General features: G+C 50.1%; 1 long non-coding RNA gene across 1 annotated transcript in view; it reads left to right on the top strand.

The window, feature by feature from the left end:
• The first annotated feature begins 657 nt into the window (after positions 1-657).
• The window catches only part of LOC142492216 (uncharacterized), a 47,893-nt gene continuing 26,181 nt past the window's right edge, over positions 658-22,369 (top strand). The window contains exon 1 of the long non-coding RNA XR_012800816.1: positions 658-794. This is a non-coding gene — a long non-coding RNA (uncharacterized LOC142492216). The remainder of the gene's footprint in view (positions 795-22,369) is intronic.

The raw sequence follows: 22,369 nt of genomic DNA, 5'->3' as shown, positions 1-22,369 counted from the left end.
AGGGAGTTATATTGTGCTATGGTGTGATACAGGGAGTTATATTGTGCTATGGTGTGATACAGGGAGTTATATTGTGCTATGGTGTGATACAGGTAGTTATATTGTGCTATGGTGTGATACAGTGAGTTATATTGTGCTATGGTGTGATACAGGGAGTTATATTGTGCTATGGTGTGATACAGGGAGTTATATTGTGCTATGGTGTGATACAGTGAGTTATATTGTGCTATGGTGTGATACAGGGAGTAATATTGTGTTATGGTGTGATACAGGGAGTTATATTGTGCTATGGTGTGATGCAGGGAGTTATATTGTGCTATGGTGTGATACAGGGAGTTATATTGTGCTATGGTGTGATACAGGGAGTTATATTGTGCTATGGTGTGATACAGGGAGTTATATTGTGCTATGGTGTGATACAGGGAGTTATATTGTGCTATGGTGTGATACAGGGAGTTATATTGTGCTATGGTGTGATACAGTGAGTTATATTGTGTTATGGTGTGATACAGGGAGTAATATTGTGTTATGGTGTGATACAGGGAGTTATATTGTGTCCCTATGACCAGTGACTCTTGCTGTGGGGAGAGATGTGTTCCCTGGTTGCCTGCTGTTGGTGTGAGTTTGGAGTGTGGCCATTCTGGGATTGGGTGTGGGCAAGTGCTGAGTGGACAGGCCGAGTGAGGTCCTGACCTCTGCCATTGTCCAGCTGAAGCTTCTAGTGACAGAACTGAGAGATGAGGATCAGAGGTAACCAAGAGCAAGGACGGGAATCCAATGTGTGGGTCCAACTGGTGAGTGTTACTGTGTGTGTGTGTCACTGTGTGACACTGTGACACCGTGTGTGTGTGTTACTGTGTATCTGTCACTGTGTGACACTGTGACACCGTGTGTGTGTTACTGTGTGTGTGTCACTGTGTGACACTGTGACACCGTGTGTGAGTGTTACTGTGTGTGTGTCACTGTGTGACACTGTGACACCGTATGTGTGTGTGTTACTGTGTATCTGTCACTGTGTGACACTGTGACACCGTGTGTGAGTGTTACTGTGTATCTGTCACTGTGTGACACTGTGACAACATGTGTGTGTGTCACTGTGAAACCTTGCCTGGTTGTCACTATGTGTGTGACACTGTGAAACTTATGTGTGTGTCTCTGTCATTGTGAGACCCTGTGTGTGTTTCACTTTGTGTATGACACTGTGAAACTCTGTGTGTTTCTGTCAGTGTGTGTGTGTATTACTGTGAAACTGTGTGTGTGTGTGTGTGTGTCATTGTGAGATGCTGTGTGTCACTGAGACCCTGGGTGTGTGTGTGTGTGTGTGTGTGTGTGTGTGTATCACTGTGAAACCTGGTGTGTGTCAAGGTGAGACTCTGAGCGTGTGTCACTGTGTGTGTGTAACTGTGAATCCCTGTGTGTGTTTCACTGAGAGACTCTGTGTGTACTGTATGTCATTGTGTCTGTCACTGTGAATCCCTGTGTGTGTGTGTGTCACTGAGACCCTGTGTTCACTGTATGTCATTGTGTGTGTTACTGAGAGACCCTGTGTTCTCTGTATGTCATTGTGTGTCATTTTCAATCCCTGTGTGTGTCACTGAGAGACCCTGTATGTATTGTATGTCATTGTGTGTGTCACTGTGAGAATCTGAGTGTAGGTTACTGTGAGACCCTGTGTGTCTCACGATGACAGTGTGTGTGTGTGTGTGTGTGTGTGTGTGTGTGTGTGTGTGTGTGTTACTGTGTTATTGGGTGTGTGTCATTGTGAGCCCATGATTGTGTGTTTGACACTGTGTGTTTGTCACTGTGTGTTTCACTGTGAAACCGTGTCTGTGTAACTGTGTGTTTGTCACTTTGAGTGTATGTTGGTGTCATTGTAAGACCCTGTTTGTGTCTCACTGTGTGTGTGTCACTGCTAAACCCAGTGTGTGTCACTGTATGTGTGTCACTGTGAGACCCTGTGTATGTGTAACTGTGTATGTCTCACTGTGAAACCCTGTGTGTGTCACTGTAAGATGCTGTGTGTCACTGTGGTATGCTGTTTGTGTCACCGTGTGTCACTGTGAGACCCTGTGTGAGTGTCACTGCATGTGTGTCAATGTGAGACCACGTATGTTTGTCACTTTGTGTGTCACTCTGAAACCCTACATGTCACTGTTTGTGTCACTGTGTGAAACCGTGTGTGTGTGTGTGTGTGTCACTGGGAAATCCTGCTTGTGTGTTATATGTGTTTAACTATGAGACTCTGTGTGTGTCCCTGTATGTGTGTCAGTGTGAAACCATTTGGGTGTCCCTGTGTGTGTGTCACTGTAAAACCCCGTGTGTCACTGTAAAACCCTGTGTGTTACTGTGAGACCCTGTGTGTGTGTCACTGTGTGTGTGTCACTTTGAAACCTTGCATGCGTCACTATGAGACCCTGTGTGTGTCACTGCCTGTGTGCCACTAATACCATGCGTCTGAGACCCTGTGTGTCACTGCGTGTGTGCCACTAATACCATGCATCTGAGACCCTGTGTTTGTCACTGCGTGTGTGCCACTAATACCATGCGTCTGAAACCCTGTGTGTGTCACTGCGTGTGTGCCACTAATACCATGCGTCTGAGACCCTGTGTGTCACTGCGTGTGTGCCACTAATACCATGCGTCTGAGACCCTGTGTGTCACTGCGTGTGTGCCACTAATACCATGCATCTGAGACCCTGTGTGTGTGTCACTGCGTGTGTGCCACTAATACCATGCGCCTGAGACCCTGTGTGTGTCATTGCCTGTGTGCCACTAATACCATGCGCCTGAGACCCTGTGTGTGTCACTGCGTGTGTGCCACTAATACAATGCGTCTGAGACCCTGTGTGTGTCACTGCGTGTGTGCCACTAATACAATGCGTCTGAGACCCTGTGTGTGTCACTGCGTGTGTGCCACTAATACCATGCGTCTGAAACCCTGTGTGTGTCACTGCCTGTGTGCCACTAATACCATGCGTCTGAAACCCTGTGTGTGTCACTGCGTGTGTGCCACTAATACCATGCGCCTGAGACCCTGTGTGTGTCACTGCGTGTGTGCCACTAATACAATGCGTCTGAGACCCTGTGTGTGTCACTGCGTGTGTGCCACTAATACCATGCGTCTGAGACCATGTGTGTGTCACTGCGTGTGTGCCACTAATACCATGCGCCTGAGACCCTGTGTGTGTCACTGCGTGTGTGCCACTAATACAATGCGTCTGAGACCCTGTGTGTGTCACTGCGTGTGTGCCACTAATACCATGCGTCTGAAACTTTGTGTGTGTCACTGCGTGTGTGCCACTAATACCATGCGCCTGAGACCCTGTGTGTGTCATTGCGTGTGTGCCACTAATACCATGCGCCTGAGACCCTGTGTGTGTCACTGCGTGTGTGCCACTAATACAATGCGTCTGAGACCCTGTGTGTGTCACTGCGTGTGTGCCACTAATACCATGCGTGTGAGACCCTGTGTGTGTCATTGCGTGTGTGCCACTAATGCCATGCGTCTGAGACCCTGTGTGTGTGTCACTGCGTGTGTGCCACTAATACCATGCGCCTGAGACCCTGTGTGTGTCATTGCCTGTGTGCCACTAATACCATGCGCCTGAGACCCTGTGTGTGTCACTGCGTGTGTGCCACTAATACAATGCGTCTGAGACCCTGTGTGTGTCACTGCGTGTGTGCCACTAATACAATGCGTCTGAGACCCTGTGTGTGTCACTGCGTGTGTGCCACTAATACCATGCGTCTGAAACCCTGTGTGTGTCACTGCCTGTGTGCCACTAATACCATGCGTCTGAAACCCTGTGTGTGTCACTGCGTGTGTGCCACTAATACCATGCGCCTGAGACCCTGTGTGTGTCACTGCGTGTGTGCCACTAATACAATGCGTCTGAGACCCTGTGTGTGTCACTGCGTGTGTGCCACTAATACCATGCGTCTGAGACCCTGTGTGTGTCACTGCGTGTGTGCCACTAATACCATGCGCATGAGACCCTGTGTGTGTCACTGCGTGTGTGCCACTAATACAATGCGTCTGAGACCCTGTGTGTGTCACTGCGTGTGTGCCACTAATACCATGCGTCTGAGACCCTGTGTGTGTCACTGCGTGTGTGCCACTAATACCATGCGTCTGAAACTTTGTGTGTGTCACTGCGTGTGTGCCACTAATACCATGCGCCTGAGACCCTGTGTGTGTCATTGCGTGTGTGCCACTAATACCATGCGCCTGAGACCCTGTGTGTGTCACTGCGTGTGTGCCACTAATACAATGCGTCTGAGACCCTGTGTGTGTCACTGCGTGTGTGCCACTAATACCATGCGTGTGAGACCCTGTGTGTGTCATTGCGTGTGTGCCACTAATGCCATGCGTCTGAGACCCTGTGTGTGTGTCACTGCGTGTGTGCCACTAATACCATGCGCCTGAGACCCTGTGTGTGTCATTGCCTGTGTGCCACTAATACCATGCGCCTGAGACCCTGTGTGTGTCACGCAGGGTGTGCCACTAATACAATGCTTCTGAGACCCTGTGTGTGTCACTGCGTGTGTGCCACTAATACAATGCGTCTGAGACCCTGTGTGTGTCACTGCGTGTGTGCCACTAATACCATGCATCTGAAACCCTGTGTGTGTCACTGCCTGTGTGCCACTAATACCATGCGTCTGAAACCCTGTGTGTGTCACTGCGTGTGTGCCACTAATACCATGCGCCTGAGACCCTGTGTGTGTCACTGCGTGTGTGCCACTAATACAATGCGTCTGAGACCCTGTGTGTGTCACTGCGTGTGTGCCACTAATACCATGCGTCTGAGACCCTGTGTGTGTCACTGCGTGTGTGCCACTAATACCATGCGCATGAGACCCTGTGTGTGTCACTGCGTGTGTGCCACTAATACAATGCGTCTGAGACCCTGTGTGTGTCACTGCGTGTGTGCCACTAATACCATGCGTCTGAGACCCTGTGTGTGTCACTGCGTGTGTGCCACTAATACCATGCGTCTGAGACCCTGTGTGTGTCACTGCGTGTGTGCCACTAATACCATGCGTCTGAGACCCTGTGTGTGTCACTGCGTGTGTGCCACTAATACCATGCGTCTGAGACCCTGTGTGTGCCACTAATACCATGTGTCTGAGACCCTGTGTGTGCCACTAATACCATGCGTCTGAGACCCTGTGTGTGCCACTAATACCATGTGTCTGAGACCCTGTGTGTGCCACTAATACCATGCGTCTGAGACCCTGTGTGTGCTACTAATACCATGTGTCTGAGACCCTGTGTGTGTCACTGCCTGTGTGCCACTAATGCCATGCATCTGAGACCCTGTGTGTGTCACTGTGTGTGTGCCACTAATACCATGCGTCTGAAACCCTGTGTGTGTCACAGCGTGTGTGCCACTAATACCATGCGTCTGAAACCCTGTGTGTGTCACTGCGTGTGCCACTAATACCATGCGTCTGAGACCTTGTGTGTGCCACTAATACCATGCGTCTGAGACCCTGTGTGTGTCACTGCGTGTGTGTCACTAATACCATGCGTCTGAGACCCTGTGTGTGTCACTGCGTGTGTGCCACTAATACCATGCGTCTGAAACCCTGTGTGTGTCACTGCGTGTGTGTCACTAATACCATGCGTCTGAGACCCTGTGTATCACTGCCTGTGTGCCACTAATGCCATGCGTCTGAAACCCTGTGTGTGTCACTGCGTGTGTGCCACTAATACCATGCGTCTGAGACCATGTGTGTGTCACTGCGTGTGTGCCACTAATACCATGCGTCTGAGACACAGTGTGTGTCACTGTGTGTGTGCCACTAATACCATGCGTCTGAAACCCTGTGTGTGTCACTGCGTGTGTGCCACTAATACCATGCGTCTGAGACCTTGTGTGTGTCACTGCGTGTGTGCCACTAATACCATGCGTCTGAGACCCTGGGTGTGTCACTGCGTGTGTGCCACTAATACCATGCGTCTGAGACCCTGTGTGTGTCATTGCGTGTGTGCCACTAATGCCATGCATCTGAGACCCTGTGTGTGTCACTGCGTGTGTGCCACTAATACCATGCATCTGAGACCCTGTGTGTGTCACTGCGTGTGTGCCACTAATACCATGCGTCTTGAGACCCTGTGTGTGTGTCACTGCATGTGTGCCACTAATACCATGCGTCTGAAACCCTGTGTGTGTCACTGCGTGTGTGCCACTAATACCATGCGTCTGAAACCCTGTGTGTGTCACTGCGTGTGTGCCACTAATACCATGCGTCTGAAACTTTGTGTGTGTCACTGCGTGTGTGCCACTAATACCATGCGTCTGAGACCCTGTGTATCACTGCCTGTGTGCCACTAATGCCATGCATCTGAGACCCTGTGTGTGTCACTGCGTGTGTGACACTAATACCATGCATCTGAGACCCTGTGTGTGTCACTGCGTGTGTGCCACTCATACCATGCGTCTGAAACCCTGTGTGTGTCACTGCGTGTGTGCCACTAATACCATGCGTCTGAAACCCTGTGTGTGTCACTGCCTGTGTGCCACTAATACCATGCGTCTGAGACCCTGTGTGTGTCACTGCGTGTGTGCCACTAATACCATGCGTCTGAAACCCTGTGTGTGTCACTGCGTGTGTGCCACTAATACCATGCGTCTGAGACCCTGTGTGTGTGTCACTGCATGTGTGCCACTAATACCATGTGTCTGAAACCCTGTGTGTGTCACTGCGTGTGTGCCACTAATACCATGCGTCTGAGACCCTGTGTGTGTCACTGCGTGTGTGCCACTAATACCATGCGTCTGAGACCCTGTGTGTGTCACTGCGTGTGTGCCACTAATACCATGCGTCTGAGACCCTGTGTGTGTCACTGCATGTGTGCCACTAATAACATGCGTCTGAGACCCTGTGTGTGTCATTGCCTGTGTGCCACTAATACCATGCGTCTGAAACCCTGTGTGTGTCACTGCCTGTGTGCCACTAATACCATGCGTCTGAAACCCTGTGTGTGTCACTGCGTGTGTGCCACTAATACCATGCGTCTGAAACCCTGTGTGTGTCACTGCCTGTGTGCCACTAATACCATGCGTCTGAAACCCTGTGTGTGTCACTGCGTGTGTGCCACTAATACCATGCGCCTGAGACCCTGTGTGTGTCACTGCGTGTGTGCCACTAATACAATGCGTCTGAGACCCTGTGTGTGTCACTGCGTGTGTGCCACTAATGCCATGCGTCTGAGACCCTGTGTGTGTCACTGCGTGTGTGCCACTAATACCATGCGCCTGAGACCCTGTGTGTGTCACTGCGTGTGTGCCACTAATACAATGCGTCTGAGACCCTGTGTGTGTCACTGCGTGTGTGCCACTAATACCATGCGTCTGAGACCCCTGTGTGTGTGTCACTGCGTGTGTGCCACTAATACCATGCGCCTGAGACTCTGTGTGTGTCATTGCGTGTGTGCCACTAATACCATGCGCCTGAGACCCTGTGTGTGTCACTGCGTGTGTGCCACTAATACAATGCGTCTGAGACCCTGTGTGTGTCACTGCGTGTGTGCCACTAATACCATGCGTGTGAGACCCTGTGTGTGTCATTGCGTGTGTGCCACTAATGCCATGCGTCTGAGACCCTGTGTGTGTGTCACTGCGTGTGTGCCACTAATACCATGCGCCTGAGACCCTGTGTGTGTCATTGCCTGTGTGCCACTAATACCATGCGCCTGAGACCCTGTGTGTGTCACTGCGTGTGTGCCACTAATACAATGCGTCTGAGACCCTGTGTGTGTCACTGCGTGTGTGCCACTAATACAATGCGTCTGAGACCCTGTGTGTGTCACTGCGTGTGTGCCACTAATACCATGCGTCTGAAACCCTGTGTGTGTCACTGCCTGTGTGCCACTAATACCATGCGTCTGAAACCCTGTGTGTGTCACTGCGTGTGTGCCACTAATACCATGCGCCTGAGACCCTGTGTGTGTCACTGCGTGTGTGCCACTAATACAATGCGTCTGAGACCCTGTGTGTGTCACTGCGTGTGTGCCACTAATACCATGCGTCTGAGACCCTGTGTGTGTCACTGCGTGTGTGCCACTAATACCATGCGCCTGAGACCCTGTGTGTGTCACTGCGTGTGTGCCACTAATACAATGCATCTGAGACCCTGTGTGTGTCACTGCGTGTGTGCCACTAATACCATGCGTCTGAGACCCTGTGTGTGTCACTGCGTGTGTGCCACTAATACCATGCGTCTGAGACCCTGTGTGTGTCACTGCGTGTGTGCCACTAATACCATGCGTCTGAGACCCTGTGTGTGTCACTGCGTGTGTGCCACTAATACCATGCGTCTGAGACCCTGTGTGTGCCACTAATACCATGTGTCTGAGACCCTGTGTGTGCCACTAATACCATGCGTCTGAGACCCTGTGTGTGCCACTAATACCATGCGTCTGAGACCCTGTGTGTGCCACTAATACCATGTGTCTGAGACCCTGTGTGTGCCACTAATACCATGCGTCTGAGACCCTGTGTGTGCTACTAATACCATGTGTCTGAGACCCTGTGTGTGTCACTGCCTGTGTGCCACTAATACCATGCATCTGAGACCCTGTGTGTGTCACTGTGTGTGTGCCACTAATACCATGCGTCTGAAACCCTGTGTGTGTCACAGCGTGTGTGCCACTAATACCATGCGTCTGAAACCCTGTGTGTGTCACTGCGTGTGCCACTAATACCATGCGTCTGAGACCTTGTGTGTGCCACTAATACCATGCGTCTGAGACCCTGTGTGTGCCACTAATACCATGCGTCTGAGACCCTGTGTGTGTCACTGCGTGTGTGCCACTAATACCATGCGTCTGAAACCCTGTGTGTGTCACTGCGTGTGTGTCACTAATACCATGCGTCTGAGACCCTGTGTATCACTGCCTGTGTGCCACTAATGCCATGCGTCTGAAACCCTGTGTTTGTCACTGCGTGTGTGCCACTAATACCATGCGTCTGAGACCATGTGTGTGTCACTGCGTGTGTGCCACTAATACCATGCGTCTGAGACCCAGTGTGTGTCACTGTGTGTGTGCCACTAATACCATGCGTCTGAAACCCTGTGTGTGTCACTGCGTGTGTGCCACTAATACCATGCGTCTGAGACCTTGTGTGTGTCACTGCGTGTGTGCCACTAATACCATGCGTCTGAGACCCTGGGTGTGTCACTGCGTGTGTGCCACTAATACCATGCGTCTGAGACCCTGTGTGTGTCATTGCGTGTGTGCCACTAATGCCATGCATCTGAGACCCTGTGTGTGTCACTGCGTGTGTGCCACTAATACCATGCATCTGAGACCCTGTGTGTGTCACTGCGTGTGTGCCACTAATACCATGCGTCTTGAGACCCTGTGTGTGTGTCACTGCATGTGTGCCACTAATACCATGCGTCTGAAACCCTGTGTGTGTCACTGCGTGTGTGCCACTAATACCATGCGTCTGAAACCCTGTGTGTGTCACTGCGTGTGTGCCACTAATACCATGCGTCTGAAACTTTGCGTGTGTCACTGCGTGTGTGCCACTAATACCATGCGTCTGAGACCCTGTGTATCACTGCCTGTGTGCCACTAATGCCATGCGTCTGAGACCCTGTGTGTGTCACTGCGTGTGTGACACTAATACCATGCATCTGAGACCCTGTGTGTGTCACTGCGTGTGTGCCACTCATACCATGCGTCTGAAACCCTGTGTGTGTCACTGCGTGTGTGCCACTAATACCATGCGTCTGAAACCCTGTGTGTGTCACTGCATGTGTGCCACTAATACCATGCGTCTGAGACCCTGTGTGTGTCACTGCGTGTGTGCCACTAATACCATGCGTCTGAAACCCTGTGTTTGTCACTGCGTGTGTGCCACTAATACCATGCGTCTGAGACCCTGTGTGTGTGTCACTGCATGTGTGCCACTAATACCATGTGTCTGAAACCCTGTGTGTGTCACTGCGTGTGTGCCACTAATACCATGCGTCTGAGACCCTGTGTGTGTCACTGCGTGTGTGCCACTAATACCATGCGTCTGAGACCCTGTGTGTGTCACTGCATGTGTGCCACTAATAACATGCGTCTGAGACCCTGTGTGTGTCACTGCGTGTGTGCCACTAATACCATGCGTCTGAAACCCTGTGTGTGTCACTGCGTGTGTGCCACTAATACCATGTGTCTGAAACCCTGTGTGTGTCACTGCGTGTGTGCCACTAATACCATGCGCCTGAGACCCTGTGTGTGTCACTGCGTGTGTGCCACTAATACCATGCGTCTGAAACCCTGTGTGTGTCACTGCGTGTGTGCCACTAATACCATGCACCTGAGACCCTGTGTGTGTCACTGCGTGTGCCACTAATACCATGTGTCTGAGACCCTGTGTGTGTCACTGCGTGTGTGCCACTAATACCATGCGTCTGAGACCCTGTGTGTGTGTCACTGCGTGTGTGCCACTAATACCATGTGTCTGAAACCCTGTGTGTGTCACTGCGTGTGTGCCACTAATACCATGCATCTGAGACCCTGTGTGTGTCACTGCGTGTGTGCCACTAATACCATGCGTCTGAGACCCTGTGTGTGTCACTGCGTGTGTGCCACTAATACCATGCGTCTGAGAACCTGTGTGTGTCACTGCGTGTGTGCCACTAATACCATGCGTCTGAGACCCTGTGTGTGTGTCACTGCGTGTGTGCCACTAATACCATGTGTCTGAAACCCTGTGTGTGTCACTGCGTGTGTGCCACTAATACCATGCATCTGAGACCCTGTGTGTGTCACTGCGTGTGTGCCACTAATACCATGCGTCTGAGACCCTGTGTGTGTCACTGCGTGTGTGCCACTAATACCATGCGTCTGAGAACCTGTGTGTGTCACTGCGTGTGTGCCACTAATACCATGCGTCTGAGACCCTGTGTGTGCCACTAATACCATGCATCTGAAACCCTGTGTGTGTCACTGCGTGTGTGCCACTAATAACATGCGTCTGAGAACCTGTGTGTGTCACTGCGTTTGTGCCACTAATACCATGCATCTGAGACCCTGTGTGTGTCATTGCGTGTGTGCCACTAATGCCATGCATCTGAGACCCTGTGTGTGTCACTGCGTGTGTGCCACTAATACCATGCATCTGAGACCCTGTGTGTGTCACTGCGTGTGTGCCACTAATACCATGCGTCTTGGGACCCTGTGTGTGTGTCACTGCATGTGTGCCACTAATACCATGCGTCTGAAACCCTGTGTGTGTCACTGCGTGTGTGCCACTAATACCATGCGTCTGAAACCCTGTGTGTGTCACTGCGTGTGTGCCACTAATACCATGCGTCTGAAACTTTGTGTGTGTCACTGCGTGTGTGCCACTAATACCATGCGTCTGAGACCCTGTGTATCACTGCCTGTGTGCCACTAATGCCATGCGTCTGAGACCCTGTGTGTGTCACTGCGTGTGTGACACTAATACCATGCATCTGAGACCCTGTGTGTGTCACTGCGTGTGTGCCACTCATACCATGCGTCTGAAACCCTGTGTGTGTCACTGCGTGTGTGCCACTAATACCATGCGTCTGAAACCCTGTGTGTGTCACTGCATGTGTGCCACTAATACCATGCGTCTGAGACCCTGTGTGTGTCACTACGTGTGTGCCACTAATACCATGCGTCTGAAACCCTGTGTGTGTCACTGCGTGTGTGCCACTAATACCATGCGTCTGAGACCCTGTGTGTGTGTCACTGCATGTGTGCCACTAATACCATGTGTCTGAAACCCTGTGTGTGTCACTGCGTGTGTGCCACTAATACCATGCGTCTGAGACCCTGTGTGTGTCACTGCGTGTGTGCCACTAATACCATGCGTCTGAGACCCTGTGTGTGTCACTGCATGTGTGCCACTAATAACATGCGTCTGAGACCCTGTGTGTGTCACTGCGTGTGTGCCACTAATACCATGCGTCTGAAACCCTGTGTGTGTCACTGCGTGTGTGCCACTAATACCATGTGTCTGAAACCCTGTGTGTGTCACTGCGTGTGTGCCACTAATACCATGCGCCTGAGACCCTGTGTGTGTCACTGCGTGTGTGCCACTAATACCATGCGCCTGAGACCCTGTGTGTGTCACTGCGTGTGTGCCACTAATACCATGCGTCTGAAACCCTGTGTGTGTCACTGCGTGTGTGCCACTAATACCATGCGCCTGAGACCCTGTGTGTGTCACTGCGTGTGCCACTAATACCATGTGTCTGAGACACTGTGTGTGTCACTGCGTGTGTGCCACTAATACCATGCGTCTGAGACCCTGTGTGTGTGTCACTGCGTGTGTGCCACTAATACCATGTGTCTGAAACCCTGTGTGTGTCACTGCGTGTGTGCCACTAATACCATGCATCTGAGACCCTGTGTGTGTCACTGCGTGTGTGCCACTAATACCATGCGTCTGAGACCCTGTGTGTGTGTCACTGCGTGTGTGCCACTAATACCATGCGTCTGAGACCCTGTGTGTGCCACTAATACCATGCATCTGAAACCCTGTGTGTGTCACTGCGTGTGTGCCACTAATACCATGCGTCTGAGAACCTGTGTGTGTCACTGCGTGTGTGCCACTAATACCATGCGTCTGAGACCCTGTGTGTGCCACTAATACCATGCATCTGAAACCCTGTGTGTGTCACTGCGTGTGTGCCACTAATGCTATGCATCTGAGACCCTGTGTGTGTCACTGCGTGTGTGCCACTAATACCATGCATCTGAGACCCTGTGTGTGTCACTGCGTGTGTGCCACTAATACAATGCGTCTGAGACCCTGTGTGTGTCACTGCGTGTGTGCCACTAATACCATGCATCTGAGACCCTGTGTGTGTCACTGCGTGTGTGCCACTAATACCATGCGTCTGAAACCATGTGTGTGTCACTGCGAGTGTGCCACTAATACCATGTGCCTGAGACCCTGTGTGTGTGTCACTGCGTGTGTGCCACTAATACCATGCGTCTGAGACCCTGTGTGTGTCACGGTTTCTGTGATACTGTGAAACCTTGTGTGTGTGTCACTGTATATGTGTGTCACTCTAACATCCTGTGTCACTGCATGTGTGTCACTGTGAGACCGTGTATGTTACTGTGTGTGTATCACTGTGAAACCCTGCATGTGTGTCACTGTGAGACTGTGTATGTTACTGTGTGTGTATCACTGTGAAACCCTGCGTGTGTGTCACTGTGAGACTGTGTATGTTACTGTGTGTGTATCACTGTGAAACCCTGCGTGTGTGTCACTGTGAGACCGTGTATGTTACTGTGTGTGTATCACTGTGAAACCCTGCATGTGTGTCACTGTGAGACTGTGTATGTGCCAGTATCTGTGATACTGTGAAACCCTGTGTGTGTCACTGTGAGACCTTGTTTGTGTAACTGTGTGTATGTGTCACTCTGAGACCCTGTGTGTGTCACTGTGAGACCCTGTTTGTGTCACTGTGTGTGTGTGTCTCTGTGATATGCAGGATGTGCCTGTGTGTGTGTCACTGTGAGTCCCTGTTTGTGTCACTATGTGTGTGTGTGTCTCTGTGATATGCAGGATGTGTCTGTGTGTGTGTCACTGTGAAACTCTGTGTCTGTCACTGTGTGTGTCACTGTGAGACCTTGCGTGTGTGTCACTGTGAAACCCTGTGTGCTTTACTGTGTGTGTGTCACTGTGTGTGTGTGTCTCTGTGATATGCAGGATGTGTCTGTGTCTGTGTCACTGTATGTGTCACTGTGAGACATTGTTTGAGTAACTATGTGCGTGTGTCACTCTGCGACCCTGTGTGTGTATCACTACGTATGTCACTGTAAAACCCTGTTTGTGTTTATGGGTGTCACAGTGAAACCTTTCATGTGTATCACTGTGTGTATCACTGTTAGATGTTGTGTGTGTCACTGTGAGACCCCATGTGTGTCACTGCATGTCTGTCACTTTGCGACCCTGTGTGTGTCACTGTGAAACCCTGTATGTGTCTCACTGAGAATTTGTGTGTGTGTGTGTGTGTGTGTGTGTGTAGCTGTGTGTTTTTCCCTGTTAGACCCTATTTGAGTCACTGTGTGTGTCTCGTTGCATGTGTGTCACTGTGAGATCTTGTGTGCTACTGTGTGTGTAACTGTGAAACACTACATATGTGTCACTGTGTGTGTCACGGTATCTGTGATACTGTGAAACCCTGCATGTGTCACTGTGTGTGTGTCTCTGTGATATGCAGGATGTGTCACTGTGAAACTCTGTGTCTGTCACTGTGTGTGTCACTGTGAGACCTTGCGTGTGTGTCACTTTGAAACCCTGTGTGCTTTACTGTGCGTGTCACTGTGAAACCCTGTATGTGTCTCACTGAGAATTTGTGTGTGTGTGTGTGTGTGTGTGTGTGTGTGTGTGTGTGTGTGTGTGTGTGTGTGTGTGTGTGTGTGTGTGTGTGTGTGTGTGTAGCTGTGTGTTTTTCCCTGTTAGACCCTATTTGAGTCACTGTGTGTGTCACTGTGAAACCCTGTGTGTCTCGTTGCATGTGTGTCACTGAGATCTTGTGTGTTACTGTGTGTGTAACTGTGAAACACTACGTGTATCACTTTGTGTGTCACTGTGAGACCCTGTGTGTGTGTGTCACGGTATCTGTGATACTGTGAAACCCTGCATGTGTCACTGTGTGTGTGTCTGTGATATGCAGGATGTGTCTGTGTGTGTCACTGTGAAACGCTGTGTCTGTGTCACTGTGTGTGTCACTGTGTGTGTCACTGTGAGACCTTGCTTGTGTGTCACTGTAAAACCCTGTGTGTGTCTCTACATGTGTGTGTCACTGTGAAACCCTGTGTGCCTTACTGTGTTTATCACAGTGAAGCCTTGCATGTTTGTCAGTGTGTGTATCTCACTGGGAGACCCTGTGTGTGAGTCACTGTGAAACGCTGTGAGTGCACTGTGTTTTGTGTCACCCTGTTCATATGAGATGCTGTGTGTGTCACTGTGAAACCCTGTGTCAGTCACTGTGTGTGTGTGTGTGTCAGTGTGTGAGTCACTGTGAAACCCTGTGTCAGTCACTGTGTGTGTGTGTGTGTGTCAGTGTGTGAGTCACTGTGAAACCCTGTGTCAGTCACTGTGTGTGTGTGTGTGTGTGTGTGTGTGTCAGTGTGTGAGTCACTGTGAAACCCTGTGTCAGTCACTGTTTGTGTGTGTGTGTCAGTGTGTGAGTCACTGTGAAACCCTGTGTCAGTCACTGTGTGTGTGTGTGTGTGTCAGTGTGTGAGTCACTGTGAAACCCTGTGTCAGTCACTGTGTGTGTGTGTGTCAGTGTGTGAGTCACTGTGAAACCCTGTGTTTCTCGTTACGTGTGTCACTGTAAGACCCTACGTTTGGGTCACAGTGAGAACTTGTGTTACTGTGTGTGTGTTACTGTGAAATCCTGCATGTGTGTGTGACGATCAGGGGTTACCTGGCCTGTAATAAAGGGGTTATACCCGGCTAGTTACCCCTAATTCGTGTGGGCAGAGAAAGGGTTAATGTATACTGTACTATGTATGTGTATTCCAAAGCCCTTTTATTCCCTGTGAATTCAATTCCCAAGTCTAGTTAAGCAGGCAAATGAGGTAAAGTGTTTTGTGATCTATGGGTAAGAACTGTGATGTGATTTGGGAGCCAGCCCTGCAAAGTGTTCAGGGGATTATGCGACTGTATGTACTCATTTCTCAGATAGCAGACTTGTAATGGGATTTGCATGTGAGTTACATTTGTATGGAGGGGCCCCTGAATTAATCAGGTGAGGTTCCTGCAGATAAAGGTGCATTGAGGATGAGCTGGGAGCTTTGGGAGTCCCTGACTTCAGAGGGCATCCAGTGGCTTTGCTGCCAAGGTGTCTGGAGATATTCAGGACTATCAGGCTGCAGAGCCAGAAGGAGTGAGGATGGGCCAGATAACATGAAGTATCTTCCACCAACCCCTCTTATGGGTTAGACAATGCCCAGCCATTCAGCCCCAGACTTGGTGTTGCCGGGGGGGGGGGGAGGGGGGAGCATTCCTGTTTCCTCCCAGAGTTCCTTGCCTGTTTGTGATGGGAATTTAAACCCTATAAAGAGGCAGGGTGCCCCAACCCCAGAGTAGTAGAGTGTTCGATGTTCGTAGTTGGTGGTTCGTGACTCTAATCCAGCAAGGGAGAATTGCTAGCCAGTGTTATTCTTGGATACTTCACCCTGTTATTTTACCGTAAGTGTTATTTTCAAGTGTTACTTGTGTTACAGTGTTGTGTTAGTGTTGTGTTACAGTGTTGTGTTAGTGTTGTGTTACAGTGTTGTGTTAGTGTTGTGTTACATGTTGTGTTTGCTCGAAAGGGAATAAATCTTCAGTTTATTTTATCATTTTGTCCTGTTCAATCAGTGCCCAGTATATTCACCGTGAATTAGGTCTGGCCTCCCATGACAGGCTTAGATTTACTGGGGGCAGCGGTGGGACATGATTGAACCTGTTATAGTCTACTGTGGGATTCTATAACACAGTGAGGGTACTCGTAGATTGCGAGCTCCTCAGACAAGTGATAACTCACACACCTGTTTCGTAAGGCACGAGAGATATAACACTATCCCCTTATTCCAAATACCCAACATGAGTGCTCGTGCAGGACGGTTCCGATGCTGGGTGCGAGAGCAAGTCGTGGAAAGATGTGCGGGCTGTAGAATGCTGACGGACGGTCGGTCAAAGGGACAGCTGGAGCAAGACCTGGAGGACTACGAAGAAAGAATGGCTTCACCGGGGGGCATGGCCCCTCAGCCGCGGTTGCAGCGGGAGTGCAGGAGGTTAATCCGGCTCCGGAGTTGCAAGAACATGGGGAGGGAGCAGTGACCACCTGAGTATTGGTGGCTTGGCACCAGTGGGTGGACCGGGCGTTGCAGCGACCGGACTAGTCACCCCTGTGCTCCTGACCACAAGGGGAGAGGGGGCTACAGCAACAGAGCGAATCCAGCTGCTGGCCGTGGCATTGGGAAGAACCCCCCACTCCCACCTTGGCAACGGGGAACAGGACATTCCCAGAATAAACCATCACAGTTTCTGCAAATTCATGTACGGTACTGACCAGATTGATGGATTCTTGAAGAACTTCGAGATACAATGTTGACCGCAACAGGACTGGGTTATGCGACTTTAACCACTTGTTGTCTGGTCAGGCCAAACAGACGCTGCAGGCTATCCCAGACGTGAATGGCAATGACTACGGTCACGTGAAGAACATGTTGCTGGCTCTGTACTCCCTCACCCCAGAAGCGAACCGAGGCAAGTTCAGGACTGGCGAGAAGAAGCCTCAAGAGTCCTTTGTCAATTACGGTGCCCACATGGCATTGCATGGGGCACAGTGGGTGGAGGGTTGTGGGGTCGCTACATTTCCCACGTTGCTGGACTTAATGTATCAGGAACAATTGCTGCAGCGGTGACCCCCGGAGGTGAAGGCATGGGTGTTTAACAGAAAACCCAAAACCCATGTGGATGCAGCAAAGCTGGCAGACGACTATGTTACCAGCAGGGGGTGGATCAACCTGAAACTAGCTCCCAGAGGAGTGGCCACTCCGGCCCAGGGAGCTGAGACGAGCCCGCAATGAACTCACAAGCCTGCAGCGGGATGTAAACCACCTACCCCTACAGAATTTAAACATACGAGGCGGTGTTACAACTGCAATAAGGTTGGTCACATCAGGCCAGACTGCACGGACCGTGCCAGGTCCAGGGAAGCCCAGCAGGGCCACCGTTCCCAAGCTGCGAGGCCTGTTGCCCGTGTGCGACTGGCACACACAGAGGAGCCAAGCCCAGGCGTGGAAGCCAACCCCAGAGGAACGTCCACAGAAGAGCCTGTCCTTGTCACCTCAGGCCCAGCAGCGGAGATCGGAGGACATCAGGTGGCGCCAGTCGGTATGCAGACCAATGATGTCCACCAGAAGCACCTGAGAAAAGTGACCATCGGAGACCGGCAAGCGGACGGCTTGCTGGATTCTGGTGCCACTGTTACCCTGGTGCGCCCTGATATGGTGCGGCCAGAGGACTTGCTCCCGGGCCCTGGAATGCAAGTGACCATGCCTGATGGAGGACCGTGGTCACTCCAGGTTGCCTGGGTCTTTTTGGATTGGGGTGCCGGACATGGCATGAGGGAGGTGGGGGTACTGCCCGGGTTAGATGCCAATGTTTTGCTTGGCAATGACCTGGGGCATGTTACCTGCTTGTTTGCTGCAACTGGAGCCAGCTCTGCTGAAATCACCAGGAGCCAGTCAGCCTATTACCCAGAGAAGTGGCTTATGCCACCATTGAAAAAGAATGTTTGGCGATCGTGTGGGCCCTACGCAAGCTACAGCCCTATCTATATGGTCGCCCATTCACCATGGTCACGGACCACAACCCCTTGAGTTGGCTGCAGAGGGTGTCGGGTGAGAATGCCAAACTACTACGTTGGAGTCTAACTTGGCAAGAGTTTGATTTCACGATACAGCATAAAAAGGGCGGTGAACACGGCAATGCCGATGGCCTATCCCGGCAGGACAGTCCATGTGAACTTTTTACCTCAAGAGCTGACCTGTTAGCCCAACCACCTGACAAGGTGGCCGGGGCACAATCTGCCCTCTGAGGTAGGGGAGGTGTGACGATCAGGGGTAACCTGGCCTGTAATAAAGGGGTTATACCCGGCTAGTTACCCAAAATTCGTGTAGGAAGAGAAAGGGTGCATGCGTCATGTTGTCTGAGGTACTGTGAAACTCTGTATGTGTGTCACTGTAAGACTGTATGTGTGTCACTGTAAGACTGTATGTGTGTCACTGTGAAACTCTGTATGTGTGTCACTGTAAGACTGTATGTGTGTCACTGTGAAACTCTGTATGTGTGTCACTGTGAAACTCTGTATGTGTGTCACTGTGAAACTCTGTATGTGTGTCACTGTGAAACTCTGTATGTGTGTCACTGTGAAACTCTGTATGTGTGTCACTGTGAAACTCTGTATGTGTGTCACTGTAAGACTGTATGTGTGTCACTGTAAGACTGTATGTGTGTCACTGTGAAACTGTATGTGTGTCACTGTGAAACTCTGTATGTGTGACACTGTGAGACTGTGTATGTGTGTCACTGTAAGACTGTATGTGTGTCACTGTGAAACTCTGTATGTGTGTCACTGTAAGACTGTATGTGTGTCACTGTGAAACTCTGTATGTGTGTCACTGTAAGACTGTGTATGTGTGTCACTGTGAGACTGTGTATGTGTGTCACTGTGAGACATTGTACGTGTGTCACTGTGAGACTGTGTATGTGTGTCACTGAGACTGTGTTTGTGTGTCACTGTGAGACTGTGTATGTGTGTCACTGTGAGACTGTGTATGTGTGTCACTGTGAGACATTGTATGTGTGTCACTGTGAGACTGTGTATGTGTGTCACTGTGTTTGTGTGTCACTGTGAGACATTGTACGTGTGTCACTGTGAGACTGTGTATGTGTGTCACTGAGACTGTGTTTATGTGTCACTGTGAGACTGTGTATGTGTGTCACTGTGAGACTGTGTATGTGTGTCACTGTGAGACTGTGTATGTGTGTCACTGTGAGACTGTGTTTGTGTGTCACTGTGAGACTGTGTATGTGTGTCACTGTGAGACTGTGTATGTGTGTCACTGTGAGACTGTGTATGTGTGTCACTGTGAGACTGTGTATGTGTGTCACTGTGAGACTGTGTATGTGTGTCACTGTGAGACTGTATGTGTGTCACTGTGAGACTGTGTATCACTGTGAGACCATGCATGTGTGTCCCTGCGAGACTGTGTGTGTGTGTGTCACTGTGAGACCATGCATGTGTGTGACTGTGTATGTGTGTCACTGTGAGACTGTGCATGTGTGTCACCGCGAAACTGTGTGTTGTGTGTGTGTGTGTGTGTGTCACTGTGAGACTGTGTATGTGTGTCACTGTGAGACTGTGTATGTGTGTCACTGTGAGACTGTGTATGTGTGTCACTGTGAGACTGTATGTGTGTCACTGTGAGACTGTGTATCACTGTGAGACCATGCATGTGTGTGACTGTGTATGTGTGTCACTGTGAGACTGTCCATGTGTGTCACCGCGAAACTGTGTGTGTGTGTGTGTGTGTGTGTGTGTGTGTGTGTGTGTGTGTGTGTGTGTGTGTGTGTGTGTGTCACTGTGAGACTGTGTATGTGTCAAGGTGTCTATGATATCTTGAAACCCTGTGATGGACGTTATGTCTTTTTTTCAACCTCATCTACTATGTAACGTGTGTGTGTGTGTGTGTGTGTGTGTGTGTGTGTGTGTGTGTGTGTGTGTGTGTGTGTCACTTTGAAACTCTGTATGTCACTGCATGTGTGTCACTGTGAAACCCTGCAGCTGTGTCACTGTGTGTCACTGTGAGATGTGTGAGATTGTTTTTCACTGTGAGACCCTGTGTGTGTTACTGTGAAACCTTGTGTGTGTCATTGCATGTGTGTCGCCGTGTGTGTCACTGCTGTGAGACCATGTGTGTTTCACTGTGATACCATAAATGTGTGTACTGTGAGACCATGCGTGTGTGTCACTGTTAACGGTGTATGTGTCACGGTGTCTGTGATATTGTGAAACCCTGTGTCACTGTGAGACGCTGTGTGTGTCAATGAGTGTTTCACTGTGAAACCCTTAATGTGTCACTGTGACATGTGTGAGTCACTGCGAGACCCTCTTTGTGTAACTGTGTGTCCCTGCCTTTGTATCAGTGTGTCACCGAGACCCTGCATGTGTGTCACATTGTCTTTAATACTGTGAAACCCTGTGTGTGTCACTGTTAGACCATGTGTGCTACTGTGTGTGTGTGTGTGTGTGTCTCACTGTGAGACCATGTATGTATTTATCAAGGTGTCTTTGAAACTGAAACCCTGTGTGTGTGTGTGTCACTGTGAAACCCTACGTGTCACTTTGTGCGTGTGTCACTGTGAGATGCTGTGTGTGTAACTGTGCGTGTGTCACTGTGAAACCCTGTGTGTACCATTATGTGTGTCACTGTGAAACCCTGTGTGTATGTGACGGTGTTTGTGTGTGTCAATGTACCTTAAGACCCTGTGTATTTGTTTCAATGTATGTTTCACTGTGAAACAGATCGTGTGTGTCACTGTGTGAGTGACACTGAGACCCTGCATGTGTGTCACTGTGTGTATCACTGTGAGACCCTGCATGTGTATCACTGTGTGTGTGACACTGAGACCCTGCATGTGTGTCACTGTGAGATCCTGTGTGCATGTTACTGGGAGACTCTGCATGTGTATCACTGTGTGTGTGACACTGAGACCCTGCATGTGTGTCACTGTGAGATCCTGTGTGCATGTTACTGTGAGACCCTGCATGTGTATCACTGTGTGTGTGACACTGAGACCCTGCATGTGTGTCACTGTGAGATCCTGTGTGCATGTTACTGTGAGACCCTGCATGTGTATCACTGTGTGTGTGACACTGAGACCCTGCATGTGTGTCACTGTGAGATCCTGTGTGCATGTTACTGTGAGACCCTGCATGTGTATCACTGTGTGTGTGACACTGAGACCCTGCATGTGTGTCACTGTGTGTGTCACTGTGAGATGCTGCATGTGTATCACTGTGTGTGTGACACTGAGACCCTGCATGTGTATCACTGTGTGTGTGACACGGAGACCCTGTGTGTGTGACACTGAGACCCTGCATGTGTGTCACTGTGTGTATCAGTGTGTTAACCCTTTGTGTGGGTGTAAATATGTGTCGCTATGTGTGTGTGAAACTGTAAAACCCTGTGTGTGTCACTTTGAGACCCTCTGTATTTCACTGTATTTGTTTCACTTTGTGACCCTGTATTTTTGTCACTGTGTATTAATGTGAGATTGTGTGTGTGTCACTGAGACCCTGTTTGTGTGACAGAGACCCTGAATATGTGCCACTGCGTGTCACAGTGTGTGCGACACTGTGAGACCCTGCGTGTATGTCACTGTGTGTGTGTCCTAGTGAAACCCCGGGTGTGTGTGTTACTGTGAAACCCTGTGTGTGTGACACTATGTCACTGTGAGACCTTGAGTGTGTGACACTGTGTTACTGTGAGACCCTGTGTGAGTGACACTGTGTCACTGTGAGACCCTGTGTGTGTGACACTGTTTTACTTTGAGACCCTGTGTGTGTGACACTGTGTCACTGTGAGACCCTGTGTGTGTGACACTGTGTCACTGTGAGACCCTGTGTTAATGTCAATGGAAAAAGAAGGAGTACTGTTTCCAATATTAGTGCTCTGGAGCACACACATAATGTCCCATACTCTGTGTTCCACGCAGGACATACAGTATATTAAATATGTTATTATAACATTTGTAGATGCAATCTATCCAGATAAGCATGAGGAGTTTGTACATGTGTAAAGTCA

The sequence above is a fragment of the Ascaphus truei genome, chromosome 4 (genome assembly GCF_040206685.1).
Source record: "Ascaphus truei isolate aAscTru1 chromosome 4, aAscTru1.hap1, whole genome shotgun sequence".
NCBI lineage: Eukaryota > Metazoa > Chordata > Amphibia > Anura > Ascaphidae > Ascaphus > Ascaphus truei.
Note: the sequence above shows the minus strand (reverse complement) of the source record. Positions and strands in the feature narration are given on the sequence as shown.